The sequence below is a fragment of the Strix aluco genome, chromosome 4 (assembly GCF_031877795.1).
Source record: "Strix aluco isolate bStrAlu1 chromosome 4, bStrAlu1.hap1, whole genome shotgun sequence".
Taxonomy (NCBI): Eukaryota; Metazoa; Chordata; class Aves; order Strigiformes; family Strigidae; genus Strix; species Strix aluco.
In genome coordinates, this window is record NC_133934.1 from 24,722,442 (window position 1) to 24,739,319 (window position 16,878).

A 16,878-nucleotide genomic window follows, 5' to 3' on the forward strand; every position below is an offset into this window, starting at 1 on the left:
TCCAGTGTAAGATTACCTTTCTTCTATAAAAGTTCAATAGCATTCTAAATTAGAAAAAATTAGTTTCACAATGTTTTACTCCAATATAGCATCACAATGAAAGATTAGGTTTATTACAGATTTCTGTATATATGGTCCCTAAAAGAGTTAGGATGAAAATAGGCCTTCTCCCTTTACAATTCAAAAGTCTGCACAAAGACTTATTGCAGTCACAGGAAGCTCTAGCGCTGAATACAGGAAAAACAGCAATGTACATAAGAAAATATTTTTTCTTATAGGTGACCTTGTGTAAATACATTATTATTGATTAGAAGTATTCTGACTGGAAATCTTATGTCATGCAAAACATTTCCCATTTTTCTAAGAGTTCAGCACATAAGGAAAGAAAAAATTCAGAAAGTTAAGATCATGATGCAGCTGGATTTCTCTGAAGACACCACAAAAACATTTACTTCACCGTGAAGGATTTAATGGTTTCCTATGACATGGTCAAATGTTGGGACATCATTATCCAGAAAAGGTCACAGACAATTTTTCTGGCTTCTAAAGCATGAAAATACTATGACGGCTGGGGAATACAATTTTCCTGCTATATTTTTTGAATACTGGATGCTAAAAGCTATTTGTTTTGCAAGCCACAATAGCTGCTTTCAATGCACTACCACAAAACTGATCTTAATTATATAAACTAACATGAACATTGAACATGTAGGTCTTTACTTGACTTGAGAGTGATCAACAATTATCTCGTATCACGCTATGTGTGACTCAAAATAATGCATATACTCCACTAAATACCTTCTGAATTACTCTGTCTAGATTTAACTTTAACTTGTAATGAAATTCTGATTAATATACAGCACTACAAGTGTACTTGTGCAACAGAATATTCATTCATATTCTATTCAAATACCTTTGAATTTCTTAATAGATCTTCTCAATGTGGAATCTTGCCAACTAACAGATCTATAAACTTACAGAACTGAAGCAAGTGTTAAAATAAGACTCTGAACAGCCATGATTAATGGCATGGCCAGGAAATGCAAGTCAGAAGAGATATATTAGTTAAACAATTATAGCCATTTTTTGTAACAAAGCTAAACCTGTGGATGAGTTGGCAACATCACTTAATTTTCAATTGCTTTGCCTATTTATGCCTGACACTGAAGACCCTTTTTATCTCTTTAGACAGCTAGCAAAGGTACGAGCTAACCTTTACATGCTTACACAGTATTTTAGACCTTTGAACATTCTAGGCATAACTGCACTATATTATCCTCAGTGGTGAGGAATCACCTCATACAAAGTGAAAAGAAGGAGATTCTGTAACGCTGATGCAAAAGCTCACTGAAATCAGTAAGGTCTTTCCATTAATGACAAGGAGCTTGATCAGTTTCTAGGACCCTGATTCTGTAACACCAGGCACTTTCTATAGCTCATCATTTGCTCTTGTCCAAAACTTGTACAAAGAAGAATGGTCGCTTTTCCTGTTTGGTTAGATTGTTTAAGGTCAAAGGAAATGTAAATCATTGCTGCTCTGATGCATCTGATACATTATTATGATTCTCATAGTAAGAATAGAATTGTATTCAGTTTTATCAAATTTCTTCATTTCCATCAAAACCATAATATCTATACATACTTTTAGTAAGAAATAATTAAGACAGAACATTTAGCTAGAACAATTAAGACATAAAACTTGTGTGTGATTATTTCCACAGTTCAAGTCATGGACTAGTTATTTGTGCTCAGAATACTTCATGGTGACCATTTTCTTGAAAAAGGCCAGCATATCTAATGTTGAAAACATGTCTGTAACAATTATGGTAATAGTAGTAAAAATACTGAAAATAAAAATTTAATTTGTCTGTGAGGAATGTCACAATGAATTCCTATTCTTTACCACCTGAGGCCTCAAAGATATATGTGCTCATTCTTGACATTTTACTTGTCTAAGCACATGTATTTCAATTAATTTCAATAATCTGATTGGAAATCCTGTGAAGCTACTCTTTCTTGTGACTGGAGCAATTTAAGACATTCAGAGCAGTTCAAGAATTTTCCAGCTAGGTTTCTGGTCTCCAACTAGAGTTTACCAACTGTCAGCTGATTGTAGACCGTGTGCATCCTCCTATTTTCTTTTAATGTGAAATAGAATAGGTTCCTTTAAAGTTGTCATGACTTAAGGAATGCTACTTCATCCATCATAAGAATTGAAAAGGAACATTCTTTTATTAGGAAAACACACTTTAACACAGGATGCAGAAATCTCCCACTAGAAGAGTTGACTTAACCAAATCAAATACAATGAAAAATAAACATTTGAATACATCCTTCTTCAGTTTACCACAGTACAACATAGGCATATTCCTAATACATGTAGCTGAATGGAAATAAACATTCTCCAAACTATATTGCTCAGCTGTTTGTTTTTCTTTTTCTCCCCAGTTAATGAAATTTGTTTACAAGTAGCACCTAAATAGAAGTATAGACCATGCTGATACCAAATGCCCCCATTCTCTGCTGTCAAGACATACTATATTTCATACGATCTAAAGAATTATGGATAAAAAGTATAAAACATCATAGTAGTCATAAATAAAGCAAGATTATTCAGTGTTTTTGTTTCATCACCTTCTTAATAGTCCAATGTTTTCTCCCAGTTTGAAGAAAAAAAAAGTCATGTAGAAATTCTGATTTCCACTTAGCTCTACTAAATTAACTTTGTTCCAGGTGATTGAAAGATTTCTTTTTTCTTGTAGACGTTTCATTCATTGGAATAGACTTAGTTGAACTGCCTTAAATATAATAATTTTCTTTATTCTGGATTTTGGAAAAGAATGAACAAATGAGCTTTAAAGTAATGTTTGCCATGCCTTGGGGAACAAGTGAGTTTCCTGTTTCAAGAAATGCATCTGCTTTACATATTTTTCTTTTTTGTTTTTCTCTGCAAGTTTCTGGTTTCTGTATTTTCAAAGAATTGTTTGTGAATTCATCCATACAACTATGACTCAAATCAGGGGAAGATTTATTTAAAACCTGAACAATGCTTTGCCAAATTAAAGGTATGAATTTTGAGAAGATTCTCTTTAAAATACACTTTCAGGCAGAAATGTTTATTACTTTAGCTGATGGCACTGAAACTCAGAATTACAGATGAGATGAAAACTAACTACAGGCTGTTTTTTAAAGAAAAAATACAAGAAGAAATTATTTTTATATAAGGAAAATGCAGATAATCTGAAAAGAAGTTGTGCAGTACATAAATATTACATGCATATAAAATATACAATTTTCCTATACCTACTGCACTGGTTTTGGCTGCGATAGAGTTAATTTTCTTCACAGTAGCCAGTATGGGGCTATGTTTTGGATTTGTGCTGGAAACAGTGTTGATAATTCAGGGATGTTTTAGTCACAGGGAAGCAGTGCTTACACAGAGTCAAGGCCTTTTCTGCTTCTCACCCCACCCCACCAGCGAGTAGGCTGGGGGTGCACAAGAAGCTGGGAGGGGACACAGGTGGGACAGCTGACCCCAACTGACCAAAGGGATATTCTGTAACCTATGGCATCGTGCTCAGCATAGAAAGCTGGGGGAAGAAGGAAGTGGGGGACGTCCAGAGTGATGGCATTTGTCTTCCCAAGTAACTGTTATGCATGATGGAGCCCTGCTTTCCTGGGGATGGCGGACAATGTGCCTGCTGATGGGACGTGGTGATTGAATTCCTTGTTTTGCTTTGCTCGTGTGCACAGCTTTTGCTTTATCTATTAAACTGTCTTTATCTCAACTCATGAGTTTTCTCATTTTTATTCCTCTCATTCTCTTCCTCATCCCACTGAAGGGCAGTGAGCAAGCAGCTGTGTGGTGCTAAGTTGCTGGCCGGGGTTAAACTACGACACCTACTCAGTGTCATTGCTGACACTTATTTTTCCAGCTTGGAACACTGGTAATGCTGATTCCTTTGAAACTGATGAAGCCTGCTTTTTCCCCCATTTTTATGTATCACTTGGTGAAGTAATCACTGTGTTTCAGAGGGGGAATAAGCTAATATGAAATTAGAGAACTCTCTTAGGACATTCTTTATTTTGGTATAGTAATAAGATCCTTCGTGTTGCTTCATTGGGCATACCTATGATAGAAAGTTAAATATAAAGACTCTTTTTCCACATCATTTCTCAATATAGGCTTTTTTTTCTATGCATTCTGCATTCATAAAGCCTGATGACAGGTATTTAAATAGGGAAAGCATTTTTGAAGGAGATTTCTTCTACAGACTAGAAATATGCCAGCACTATTGTCACCTTAATTTAGATTATTAAAGCTATAAAGTGTTAATGTGACCCACAAGCTGATATGTTATCTGAAGGAGCCTTACTAATAACAGATATGAAGGGGTCAGTAGCCATCTTGCAGAAAAAAGGTAAGCATGATTCCCATCCTTGCTAGGACAAAGATTCCAGGGAAAGGTTCCATTTCCAAAAGCTTTTTATGCATTTTGCCTTGCAGCAATGTTGATTAACCATATAAATGTTCCACTGGTTAGGCTGACACCCTAGCTTTAACAGTCAGATTGCTGATTTCATGAGGCTGGGGCCTTGCAGGTAAGAGACTTGATTTAGAAGTATCATGTCTCCTACCTTTAAGGCAAGTGTTCTGTGTAGAAGCTGTTTTCTCCATCCTGTGTGTATAGGGCAGATAGAGCACAAAGGAGTCCAGGGCCAGGCAAAATTCAAGATACCTTCTGCCTACAACTTTTCTCTGGAAGTTACTGCAATTGTCTTCTTGCTTGGAGTGTTAGCATTTAATATTCCCTAAGCATTGTGTTGTCAATGAATTCAGGGGCTATAGATTCTGTTTTATTCAGCCTTTATTGATTGGCACTGAAGCACTTTACTTTTGATTGCAACATGAATTACAATGCTTAATTTATCCTAAGAATAGTCTTGTAAGCTAAGCAGAGAAGTGTTACTTTCTGTTTTACAGATGGGAACTGAATTGGAGCTCTTCAAATGCACTTGGGTGAATTCATCCACCACATACGTACTGGCTGCCACCATAGGCCATAGACAGTCTCATGCAGCATTGAAAGTTTTGCTAGTTGATATTTGCAGAAATCACTGCATAGCAAGCCACATGCAATGATACAGAAGTCTGACAGGATGTATCCTGTATAGCAGTTGACAAAGAAATAGTGAAAGTTCCTTCTCAAAATCAAGCAGAGCTTGGCTTTGAAGGTAAATCCCATATATCATAGCCATTATAGCACACCTGCTCTGGCTTCACACATAGTAGAGACAAATACAGACTCAGAAAACCAGGATGGTACACAGATGGAATCTCCTGACTAGCCATAAGCAGATGCCTTCCTCTCTCCAGTCAGCCTCTTAAATCTGCCCGTTTCTTTTCTTTTTAATGAATGCTTAGCTAATTTACACAATTTCCTATCAGCCTGAAGGGTATGCGTCCCTTTGGTGGAGCATTAACTATGAATTACATGGAACCTAGAATGGAGGATTCCAGTAGACTGTTTTCCTTTCTCTTCTGCCATCACTCTCCCTTCAATTCTCAGCAACAAAAAAAGCAACAAATGCTTCCTGGATCTGAATCTTTTCTACTTTACATACAAAGACCATCTTTATTTTTTACCACACAACATGATGGGAAGTGAGAAAGATGAGGTAAAAGGAAACAATGACCTTGTGCATGTATGTTTTCTTCAAAGGTTTGTAAAATTTGAGTTAATCTGCGCCTTTACAGAGATACTGGGATTTCTGTACACATTTATAAAGATATCTAATAGCCAAAATGAGCACAAACTGCTTTTTTTAATAAATGCTCCTTATTCTGAACAAAAAAAAATCCTGTTCCAATCATGGCATTTTCACTAATTTCAGAATCAGCTAGTCTATGTAAAAAATATGCCGAGACACATATAATACAGGTTAGCAGGTTATAGAAAGTCTGGTTAGTTCTCTGTATTTTTAATGTCCATGTTTCCAGAGAATCCTGAAACAGAGATGCCAAAGCCCTTGTAAGGTTTTTTGACCTTCTAAATAGCAAAAGTTCTGTGAAGCATACAAGAAAATTTGATGTTACAAAATGACCAGAAATAAATTATTTGGTTAACTTAATGCAAATCCTGTAGAATTCACTAATTAGATTCTGATTAGCCAAACACCAGTTCACAAAATAGTATCTTTCTTGTCTCTTTCAATTTCAGATATTGTTGCAGTGAATACAGTTACTAGATTCACTGCAGTAAGCAGAACTTAAGCTTCTCTGATCAGTCTTCTGTTAGTATTGTTTTAAAAACATAAAATTATTAATTCCATTTAATTTGTTGAACTTAACATTATGTCACTTGGGAAAAAAAGCAATATGGTAATAAAGTAACTTATCTGAAGAACTGTGCATTCAGAAATAAAATTTATTATTTTAACTGTGATGATTTAAAAGCAAAACAGTTTCTATGCATAATAGGCTACATAGAACTTACTTGATTCAAACAACATATTGACATCTTAGAATTTGTAGTTTAGTTCTAAAAGTAATACTGTTCCTAACACTTTCTCCAACACATTATTATTTCTGCAGTGAAAGCAATTTTCATCATTTATTGTGCCTCTTAGATATCTACCATGAGCTTATTTGATCTAGAAGAAGCTATTTTAATTTACATCTTGCAATCAGCACTCTGAAGTACTGACTTTGAATGACATTTTCTTCAGCTCCTTTCAGAGATGACAAACACTGGCACTATTAGATGAAGCCTTAGCACATTGCCTGAGAGAAAGTCTTAGGTCCATAGGTCATTCAGCAATTCTACTGTTGCAAATTATGATATCTCTTGTATTAGACAAATTCCTTGCTTGTCAGAAATTATTCTTGTCACTGGGCTAAGATGCAGTTTGGAATGAAAGTGATAGTGTAACATATGGCCTTTGCTGTAGGATGGCAGACACATATTCACTCACTCAGAGGCTATTAATCAGCTCTTGATGCAGTGCCCTTAACTTGCTAACCTCACTTCTGCATTTTGCAGTAGAAAAAGCACTCAACCACAGTCTTTAAAGAAAGCTGTGCTTTGTATTGTACATTTCAGGGAAGCAGACTATCCTACAGTTTCTAATTTCAGCTTCTTTTTGGGTGCTAACCATCATCTGGTGATCACAAGAGTATATTACTATAGCAAAAGTTATGATAGCATAATTTGGTAATATGTGCCACTCACAATGATTACAAAGATGCTGTGAGGCTACGCAGGGTGGAAATCAGGAGGTCTAAAGCCCAGCTAGAAATTAATCTGGCTTCAGCAGTCAAAGAGAACAAGAAATGTTTCTATCAACAGCAAAAGAAAGACCAGGGAGAGCCTCCATCCCCTGCTAGATGCAGGAGGAAACATGGTAATGAGTGATGAGGAAAAGGCTGAGGTGCTTAATGCCTTCTTTGCCTCAGTCTTTAATAGCAAGACTAGTTGTACTGAGGGAATCCAGCCTCCTCAGTCAGAAGACAGAGACTGGGAGAACGACCCCCCCGCAATCCAGGAGGAGATAGTCAGTGACCTACTGCATCACATAGACATACGCAAGTCTATGGGACCGGATGGGATACACCCGAGGGTGCTGAAGGAGCTGGCTGGGGTGCTCACCAAGCCACTTTCCATCATTTACCAGCAGTCCTGGCTGACTGGGGAGGTCCCAACAGATTGGAAATTGGCCAATGTGACACCCATATATAAGAAAGGTCGGAAGGATGATCTGGGAAATTACAGGCCTGTCAGTTTGACGTTGGTGCCCGGGAAGCTGATGGAGCAGCTCATCCTGAGTACCATCATACAACACATGTGGGACAACCAGATGATCAGGCCCAATCAGCATGGGTTTATGAAAAGCAGGTCCTGCTTGACAAACCCGATCTCCTTCTATGACAGGGTGACCTGCTTATTGGATGAGGGAAAGGCTGTGGATGTTGTCTACCTTGACTTCAGTAAGGCCTTTGACGCCATTTCCCACAGCATTCTCCTGGCAAAACTGGCTGCTCGTGGCTTGGATGGGCACAAACTTTGCTGGGTAAAAAACTGGCTGGATGGCCGGGCCCAAAGAGTTGTGGTGAATGGAGTTAAATCCAGTTGGTGGCCAGTCACGAGTGGCGTCCCCCAGGGCTTGGTTTTGGGGCCACTCCTGTTTAACATCTTTATTGATGATCTGGACGAGGGGATCGAGTGCACCCTCAGTAAGTTTGCGGATGACACCAAGTTGGGTAGGAGTGTTGATGTTGCTGTTTAAATTATCAGGGAAAAAAATAACTAGAGCTAACAATGAGATTTACAGTGTCCATAGCAAAAGAATGAAAACACGCTGTCCAACCAGTGCACAAATAAATTATGCCCACCCTTTTACACCTTGATTAAAAGTTTAACCAAACCAAACTGAATGTTATGGAAGGATATACATTCAGAAAATCACACTACGATATCCAGATATGTAGGTTCATTACCTTATAAAACAACCCCAGCTAACAACAGTCACCTTACAAAACTGGTCTGCTTAAAGGAATATGCAAAATTATTTATCCACAGTCAAAGATTTTTGTTGAAGTTTTATAGTGTGTGCAATCTCTGGCTTTGATTTGGTACAGCACTGGAGCATGCACAGTATTTGTACATAAAGTATGTAATGACAACAGCAAAGCACGTGGTCGTACTTAGTTTCATTTTGGGCAGGCAGTCAACCTATGTGGATGTTGACACCTAGATAATTGGCTGGCATGTAGCATATTGAATATGCTGGCATATTCTTGTTTTCTATTGCATTACGTCCTTCAAGAATAAGAAGTACCAGGCTTTTCTAATTTATTTGTTTGAGGAGGTATTTTGTTTTCATTTTCATATAAAAGCCAGTAGACTTATTTTTATGCCTCTGGTAAGACTACTCTTACAGAAGATAATCATGCACATAATTTTTTACAAGACTGTCACCTGTCTAAAAAAAAAAAAAAAAAATTTAGGATTGGATGTGAAGAAACCTAACTGCATTGTCCTACGTCCATGCTCCTTACAGAAACCTCTCGCAGTATTTTACACTATTCTACAGAAGATGCTGGTAGTAACTTTGAGGACTATCCTGAGTAACATTTACTCATTTCCAAATAATTTTCCAGAAGCCAATTTCAACCTGGAAACATAAATTCATCTATGGAGTTATTATTATTATTATTTCCATATATTGATATAGTCCCTGCATCACACATCTATTATCTTTAGTGCTGAGAGAGAGTAGTTTGATAAAAAAGAAAATCTACCATAGGCATTTTTGAGGAAAAGATTAGGGTTTTGGGATGTGTAACATGACCCTGGAAACCCCTGCTAAATTGTCTGTGATTTAGATAAAACTGTTGGCAGCCCCTAAGGTTTAGTGACAGCTAGTAACAGAGGCTTCAGTAAAGTCTGTTGTGTCCAATAATAGGTTGTGGTCTGTGGAGGCAGAGCAGGAAGAGTCCTGTACTGGCAGGCTCACTGGGGAGTGGCAGAAGTATAAAGAGAACTAACTGGTAGGGTGAAACACAGCAGTGAAGGTTCAGATGTGGAAAAATGGAATGGAAATGGTACACAGAGCAGGAGCAACGTATACCAGAAGTCAGTTACTACACCTAGTTATTTTATACTGGAGGTCCTAGGAAGGACTCAACACCTTACAGCAACCATGGGCTCCTTTTGTTTTGGTTGTCCAGCAAGTGGATATTCTATAGCATTTTGCTTGTAAGCTCTTAAAGCTTGCTTGAAGTCCTGTTAGCAGGATCCATAAGTGCAGATCAGATGGCTGGATTCTTGGTATAATGCATGGAATAAAGTCATGGCTTAATGAAATGTCTGAAAGCCAGAGCCAGGAGAGGAGGAAGGATTACCAGTTGCTGCATTTATGCATAGCTGGGAACTGCCTAAATGATGCAGTAAGATACATTGAGAAGGGGATACCATTTAACATTCATCTCACAGAAATATGCTTAACTGTTATGAAGTGGTGGGTAGCTGATGATCTGGAAGTGTCTGAAAGTCAAGACACTTAACCATGCAAGATCCGTTTTCCCCAATCATGATTTCTCTACAAAACTAAATGGTATTCTGCTGTCCTTAATCTTTTTTGTTGAGTCGGTTGACTTTTTATAAATGATGCTTAAATTTTCATTGGAGCAATTACTGGAGCCCAAATCTCCCTAATGGGTAAATGAGTCTCTTTCTTTTCACAGCAAAATATAACCTGTGAATCTTCATGAGGTTTGCTGTGTACAGAGCACCTCATCAGTCAGCTTTTTCATATCTTTTTATGGACCTTCTAAGAGGGCCAGTGATGCACTGATATAAGTACATTTAGGAAATATGACATGGTAGATACAGTATTTTAGCAGCAAAAAGACATTTTGCAATAAAAGTAAGCTATATTTCTCATTATTGGGTGGTTATATAGTTAAAAGCTGCAGCACAGAAAGGGTTTACACTGGATTAAAGATGAAAAGACAGGTGGTGTTGAAGATATTCAGCGTACTTATGGAACTTCAGACATTTTCTAATTCAATCTTTTTTCCTTCTTCCTCTTAAATATTTCACTTTAAGATCCTCAGATGACAGTAATTAGGCTTCTCAGGTTAATTAATCTCAGAAATTTCAATAGCATAATCCAGATGACCATAGGAGTTGACCTAAACTTAATCAACTCCATTGTCAAGTTGCTCTAGCATGACACACAATGAACTGTAAACACTATATACTTTCATTTGCTGAGTTATGATTTGATTAATAATTTACATGTATTAATATGTAAATCACACCTATGAACAGCATTTTATCTTTTTAATGATATTACATTATGGAAAGGAGGTTTAGAATGCAATAATCATTTGCATACTTTTTTGAAGAAAAGCTCTACTAATGATGCCTTACAGAAAACTTTAAAAATCAGTCTATTACATATTTCTTTTGTGTTTCTTTTTCATTCTTCTTTATTTCTAAGCCAGTTAATCTTTGTTTCCTACACTGTTCATAGCTTTCTGAAGTTTTAATTCTTTACTACTCTATCCTCGCCACAAGATACCAATTATGATGAAATAAAGAACAGTTTCTCTTAAAATTAAATTAAATATTGACATGAATGAAATCATACATCACTGACTTGAATCCAGTGTACTAAGGATAAAGGACTAGGCAATATTCCTTAAATAACTTGATTGTTTCCTGCATCACCTCTGCTACTCCATTTCTGGCTTTATGTATTTGTATATATCGTGTACATTTGTATATATTTTACTAAATAAGCATAAATATCTACCTATCCAGTATGCCCTTCTCATCCTGAAGATAAAAGGTGAACATTGGTCTAGAGACGATGAGAGTTGATTGCATTAACTCACCAGCATTGCAAGGAAAAGCAACTGCAAGTACAGATTTAAGAACAAAATGTATCAAAATCTAAGAAAATAAGATGCTGATTTAAAATGCATCTATAGTGATAAAGACTAGGCAAAGAGAAATACAGGTATGTTGGATAACAGCTCACATGCTGTCATACATGTTACAGAACAGCTCAAACTTCCATAGTAAAAAAGTCTGAAAGCACAGATTAGATGCCCCTTCATTTTACTAGAAGCATGTCAAAAAATTAAATTCCAAGTTTTTCCTTGAATGTAAATATTTTTTTAGCTACCTGTACTTGAATTACTGAAACAAGACAGAGAATATAAATTAATAATAGGGAGGGTCTACAGTTAGTATAGATTACTAAAGTCCATACCAGAAAATAAAGAGTATGGTATGATAAAAGATTTAGAAAACCACTAAGAACTAGATGAAAACACCTGGCTGAATTCACACACACTTAACTGAGGTTAATATTGTACCTTTTTTCATGACAAATTTACCTCCTGAATGTTCAAATACAGCAGAAGCAACAGAAAATAATGAGCTCGAGATGAGTGAACAGAGAAAAACTTTCTGTGACACTGACCTTTGTCTCTGGAAAAATGTATACCGTACACAATCTTTTGGACCAGTTCTCCCACTTAGTTTGTCACCAACTGAAAAGGAAATTGAAAAAATTTCTGTTCAAATTCATCTTGAGCTTTTTTCTTCAGGAGAGAAAAAAATTCTAAGCCATTGTAAACTTATGCAGGTATGAGGTATACAAACAAGTAAAATAAAATTAAATAAGAATAATGTGACTGTGGCATTCACCAAGTTCAATTCATTCATTGAAAACATCTGTTGAGTAATTGGCTGAAAACCAAATAATGATTTAGATTCTTGAAAGTGCAATGCATGCAGGTGATATTATATTTTAATATCTATGGAAATTTGATAATTTCTATGGACCTTTATTACACAAATTCCCTAATACATATCATAAGAGAAATTTGTTATCCAATTTAAAAAAAAACAACTGTGCACATGCTTACAAAGGGAACAGAAAAATTAAAATAGACTATTAGAAAATAATAATTCAGACTTCAGTAACAAAGGCCATTTTTGCAAATTTGCAGCAATGCCAATAACAAGTGTTAATCAAACCTAATTTTTCTTACTATTTTTGAATGTGCCTTGCGTATATCAAGATTGTATCAAAAATGGGTACAGTACCCATGCTGCTTGAAAGAAGCCTACTTCACAGTTCATGATCATGTTTAGGCTTCTGAACTGCAGAGAGCTATGGCACTGAAGACTATAAATTTAGTTGAAATAGTTTAATACACTTTAGTAGTCACTCTCATAAATTCCATTGAGGAGAAAATCTACAAAACACAGAGCTCAGAACTGGCATAAATGGTGGAATAGACACAAATAATGTCACACCTCAGTGATCTATTTTGCTTAGACATAGAGGCAATCTGTCATTCAACAGAGCTGATTTAAAGATTGTCCTACTAAGAACAAACAGTTACAAGACTAATTTGAAAGCATCAGTAAACTGTGATGTAAAGGTTAAGGAGTAAGATGTTTTGGTTTTGTTCAAATGAGGAAAGAAAACTTTAAAAGTCAGTCCCACTAATTTCACACATTTCAGAAGAAGCAAAGGAGATGCTGAATCAAGACCGAGAACCTCAGACTGTGTACAAGGACTGTCTGTTACAGCTAGTGCTCACTATATGAGAAAGCAACTAATACACTGAAGTATTAATGCTTTTTTATGGTTAGACTACACAGAGCCATAACCTAAAATCCCACTCGAGAAGTGTGATATGGACCACCTCTAGTGCAAGAACACCTCCCACCAGCAGATGGCTGCCCAGCCAGGCTCCAAATAAAGGCTAGTTTGGAAAAACTTCCCCCCGCCAGGTCTACGGCTGACCATGATGTCATATGGCATGGAATATTCTTTTGGTCAGTCTGGGTCAGCTGTCCTGCCTGAGTCACCTGACAGCCTCTTGCCCACCCCCAGGCTACTCATTGAGGGTATAGAGTGAGAAACAGAGGTGGCTTTGACTCAGTGTAAGCACTGCTCAGCAACACCTAAAACACTGATGTGTTACCAACACTGTTTTGGTCACAAATCTGAAACATTGCACCATATGGGCCACAATGGATTAAAATAACATCCCAGCCAGACTTAGTACAGCAGGATATGTTCTGTTATATGGGTGTAGCAGAACTTGTTGCTGCTTTTGTGTGCTATGGTGATTAGTTGTAAGATAAAAACAAAAGATTAATGTTCCATTACAGACTGTTAACTTCAGTAACTGTGGTAGATAAAATAATGTCAATGTTTCAAAAATAAAAAAATAAAATCATTGTACATTGCAAAATTTTATGTCTATATTCTTCAATGATAAAAGTTAACTTTTTTTTTTTCTTCCAGCATATTGCATGAAAATTAAATAGTTCCGAAGGGAAGCAATTCTATATAGAAACTATGGTGTCTGATGTATGTTCAAGTAGTTAAAAAATTACAAGATCTGAATTGCTGTGAAAATAAAAAAATGCATTTTCAGTGTTCTACTGAGTTGGAGCTTGTATTTCAGGTGCTCAAAACCACAGTTCTTTTGCATCTGCTGTGCTTTCCTTATGAAGTTATACTTCTATCTGATGAACTTGCTCTGTATTTTGGATGCCTGTTACGTATCACCTTTTCTTGGTTGAGTTTAAAAGTAAATCTATATCTCTGTGACAAAACCAGAACATTCATCAGATACGTATATAAACAATGCTGGCCTATTTGCTATATTTTATTTTTAAACACAAAATCATAAACTCATTCATTTCCCATATTACATCACAAGGGTTTGGTTTGGGGTTTCTTTGGTCTCATAAAAAACCAGATACTGCCTCTTTAAAGGATAATGAAAAATCTGAGTGTTTGATTTTCCAAGGTACATAATGATGTAAATAAGCATTTATCTGAAGAGAGACCTAAAATGCAGTTGATATTTGTCTGTCTTATCTGTTCAGTATAGTTTAACTCATGGCTAACCCATCAGGAAAAAAAATTTCACAATACCAGTACAGATGAAAAGATATCATTTATCTTCCTACTGATACTTATACAGTAAAAGTATTTTTACAGAAGATTGTATGAGAAAGATGACACTTCAAGAAAATCAATCACATTACTACAAGAAATATGGTCTCTCAAATACTTGCAATAAAACCTCATTGTGAGACATTGCTTTCACATTGCAAACTTTCAATTCCAGGTAGTGATTGATACTAAAATAATTAATTACAGTTGAGAAGATGTCATTTTCTGTTATAGATTGAAATTAGTGAAAATAATTCACTGTTATGTGTGCTAATTTGAAAAAAAAAAACATATAAATTAAATGCATCCCCCTGTAATGCCTGAAATTAGAAAAAAATCTTTTTTTTAAAATGAAAAATTTGAAGGTATTTGGCCATTTTGAATATGGATTTATTAAATTTGTTGTGGTTTAAACCCGGCTGGCAGCCAAATACCATGCAGCTGCTCGCTCCCCCCCACCCTCCCTGGGAAGGAGGGGAGGAAATTGGAGGAGTAAAGGGAAGGAGACTCGCAGGTTGAGATAAAAGCAATTAAATAATTGAAATAAAATAAAATGAAATGAAAATTATGATGATAATAACAGTAATAATAACAAGCACAAACAAGTAATGTACAATGCGACTGCTCACCACCTGTTGACCAACGCCCAGCCTGTTCCCAGCTAGCAATCCCAGAGAAAAGAAAATCCTGAAACTGCAATCCCAGAAGAGAGAGAGAGCTTCCCAGCCAACCCTCATCTATATACTGAGCATGATGTTGTATGATATGGAATATTCCATTGGCCAGTTTGGGCCTGTTGCTCTGGCTCTGCTGCCTCCCAGCTTCTTGTGCATATGCACACTAGCAGGACATGGGAAGTTGAAAAGTCCTTGATTTCTTAGCAACAACTAAAAACACTGGTCTATTATCAACATTCTTCTCATACCAAAGTCCATACTGAATTCAAAACACAGCACTATTCTAGCTGCTAAGAAGAAAAATTAACTCTATTCAAGCCAAAACCAGGACAAAACTGAAAAACAAAATTCTGGTTAGAAGTATTCTCATTCGTGTACATGTGTGTGTTGTTTAAATACACACACGTGTGTGTAAAGCACATGCACAGAGTTCAGCTAGTAGAGAATAGAAGATTAGAATACAGTTGGATTTGAATGTCATTCACAGAAGACAGATGGACATTCTGAAAAGCTGCATAATGTTGTCTCTATCTACTGTCTCCTGGTCTTGCTGAGATGCATAAGAGACAGTATTTCCTTTCTCTGTAACATGCTGTCAATGTTAAAAAAGACAAGATAAAAAATGAAATTCAGAAAAACAACAGTAGCAAGAAATTACTTACATGGAAAGTATAAGACTGATTGCATAACTCTGCACAAGAGTAGTTATCATTAGCTTATAGACAACAGTAAGGGATATTTTGAGACGTATCTTCAAAAATGTTTGCAGGGTCTAGTTCTAATCAGTATTTTCATTAATGACCTAGGTGATAAAATAGGCTAATTTGATTTGTGCATAGCAAAAAGATAAGCAGACACGCTAGAACATTAAAGGAAAAGAATTCAAAATAATTCTTTTCTGTCAGCTTGAAGAAATGGTCTCGAAAAATAATGAGAATGAATTTCGAAAGAGTAGACTACTACGCATAAGTGGAAATAATCAATTTTGCAATCAGAGGCTAAAAAAGCTGAATTGGTCACAGTTTTTAGAAAAAGAGGAGATTAGAGTGTTCCAGTGTTTGTCAATCCACATAGTAAATAAGTTTTTTCTTATATTCTGACAGAATTTCCTGTATTTCGACTTGACTGGGCATGAAGCTTGGGTAGTCAAAACCGCCTGCTCAAGCAGTCACCTACAGAAGGTTGTCCAGGGCCATGCCCAGTTGAGTTTTGAATATCTCCAAGGATGGAGACAATGCAGCTTCTCTGAGCAACCTGTGCCAGTGTTCAACCACTGTTATAATAAAGAAATTTTTCTTATGTTCAGATGGAATCTCCTGTATTTCAACTGGTAACAAATTCCTCTTATGCCGCTGAGCACCACTGAGAAGATCCTAGCTCCATCTTCTTTGCACCCTCTCAGCAGGCATTTATGCACATTAAGATCCCTCCTGAGCATTCTCTTCTCCAGCTGAACAGTCTCATCTCTCTCAGCCTCTCCTCATATGAAAGATACTCCAGTTCCTTGATCATCTTTGTGGTTTCTTCACTGGACTTACTCCACTACATCCATGTCTCTCTTGCACTGGGGAGCCCAGCACTGGACACAGCACTCCAGGTGTGTCCCACCAGGGCTGAGTAGAGGGGAAGAACCACTTCCCTCGACCCGCTGGCAATGCTCTGCCTAAAGCAGCCCACTGACCTATGTTCAACTTGTTGT

At 36.6% G+C, this 16,878-nt stretch overlaps 1 long non-coding RNA gene across 1 annotated transcript in view; it reads right to left on the reverse strand.

Annotated features, from left to right (window-relative positions):
- The window catches only part of LOC141922238 (uncharacterized), a 67,124-nt gene extending 51,948 nt beyond the window's left edge, over window positions 1-15,176 (reverse strand). The window contains exons 1-3 of the long non-coding RNA XR_012622918.1: window positions 15,135-15,176; window positions 11,998-12,067; window positions 11,323-11,425 (exon numbers count right to left, since the gene is read on the reverse strand). This is a non-coding gene — a long non-coding RNA (uncharacterized LOC141922238). The remainder of the gene's footprint in view (window positions 1-11,322; window positions 11,426-11,997; window positions 12,068-15,134) is intronic.
- Between the last annotated feature and the right edge of the window lie 1,702 nt (window positions 15,177-16,878).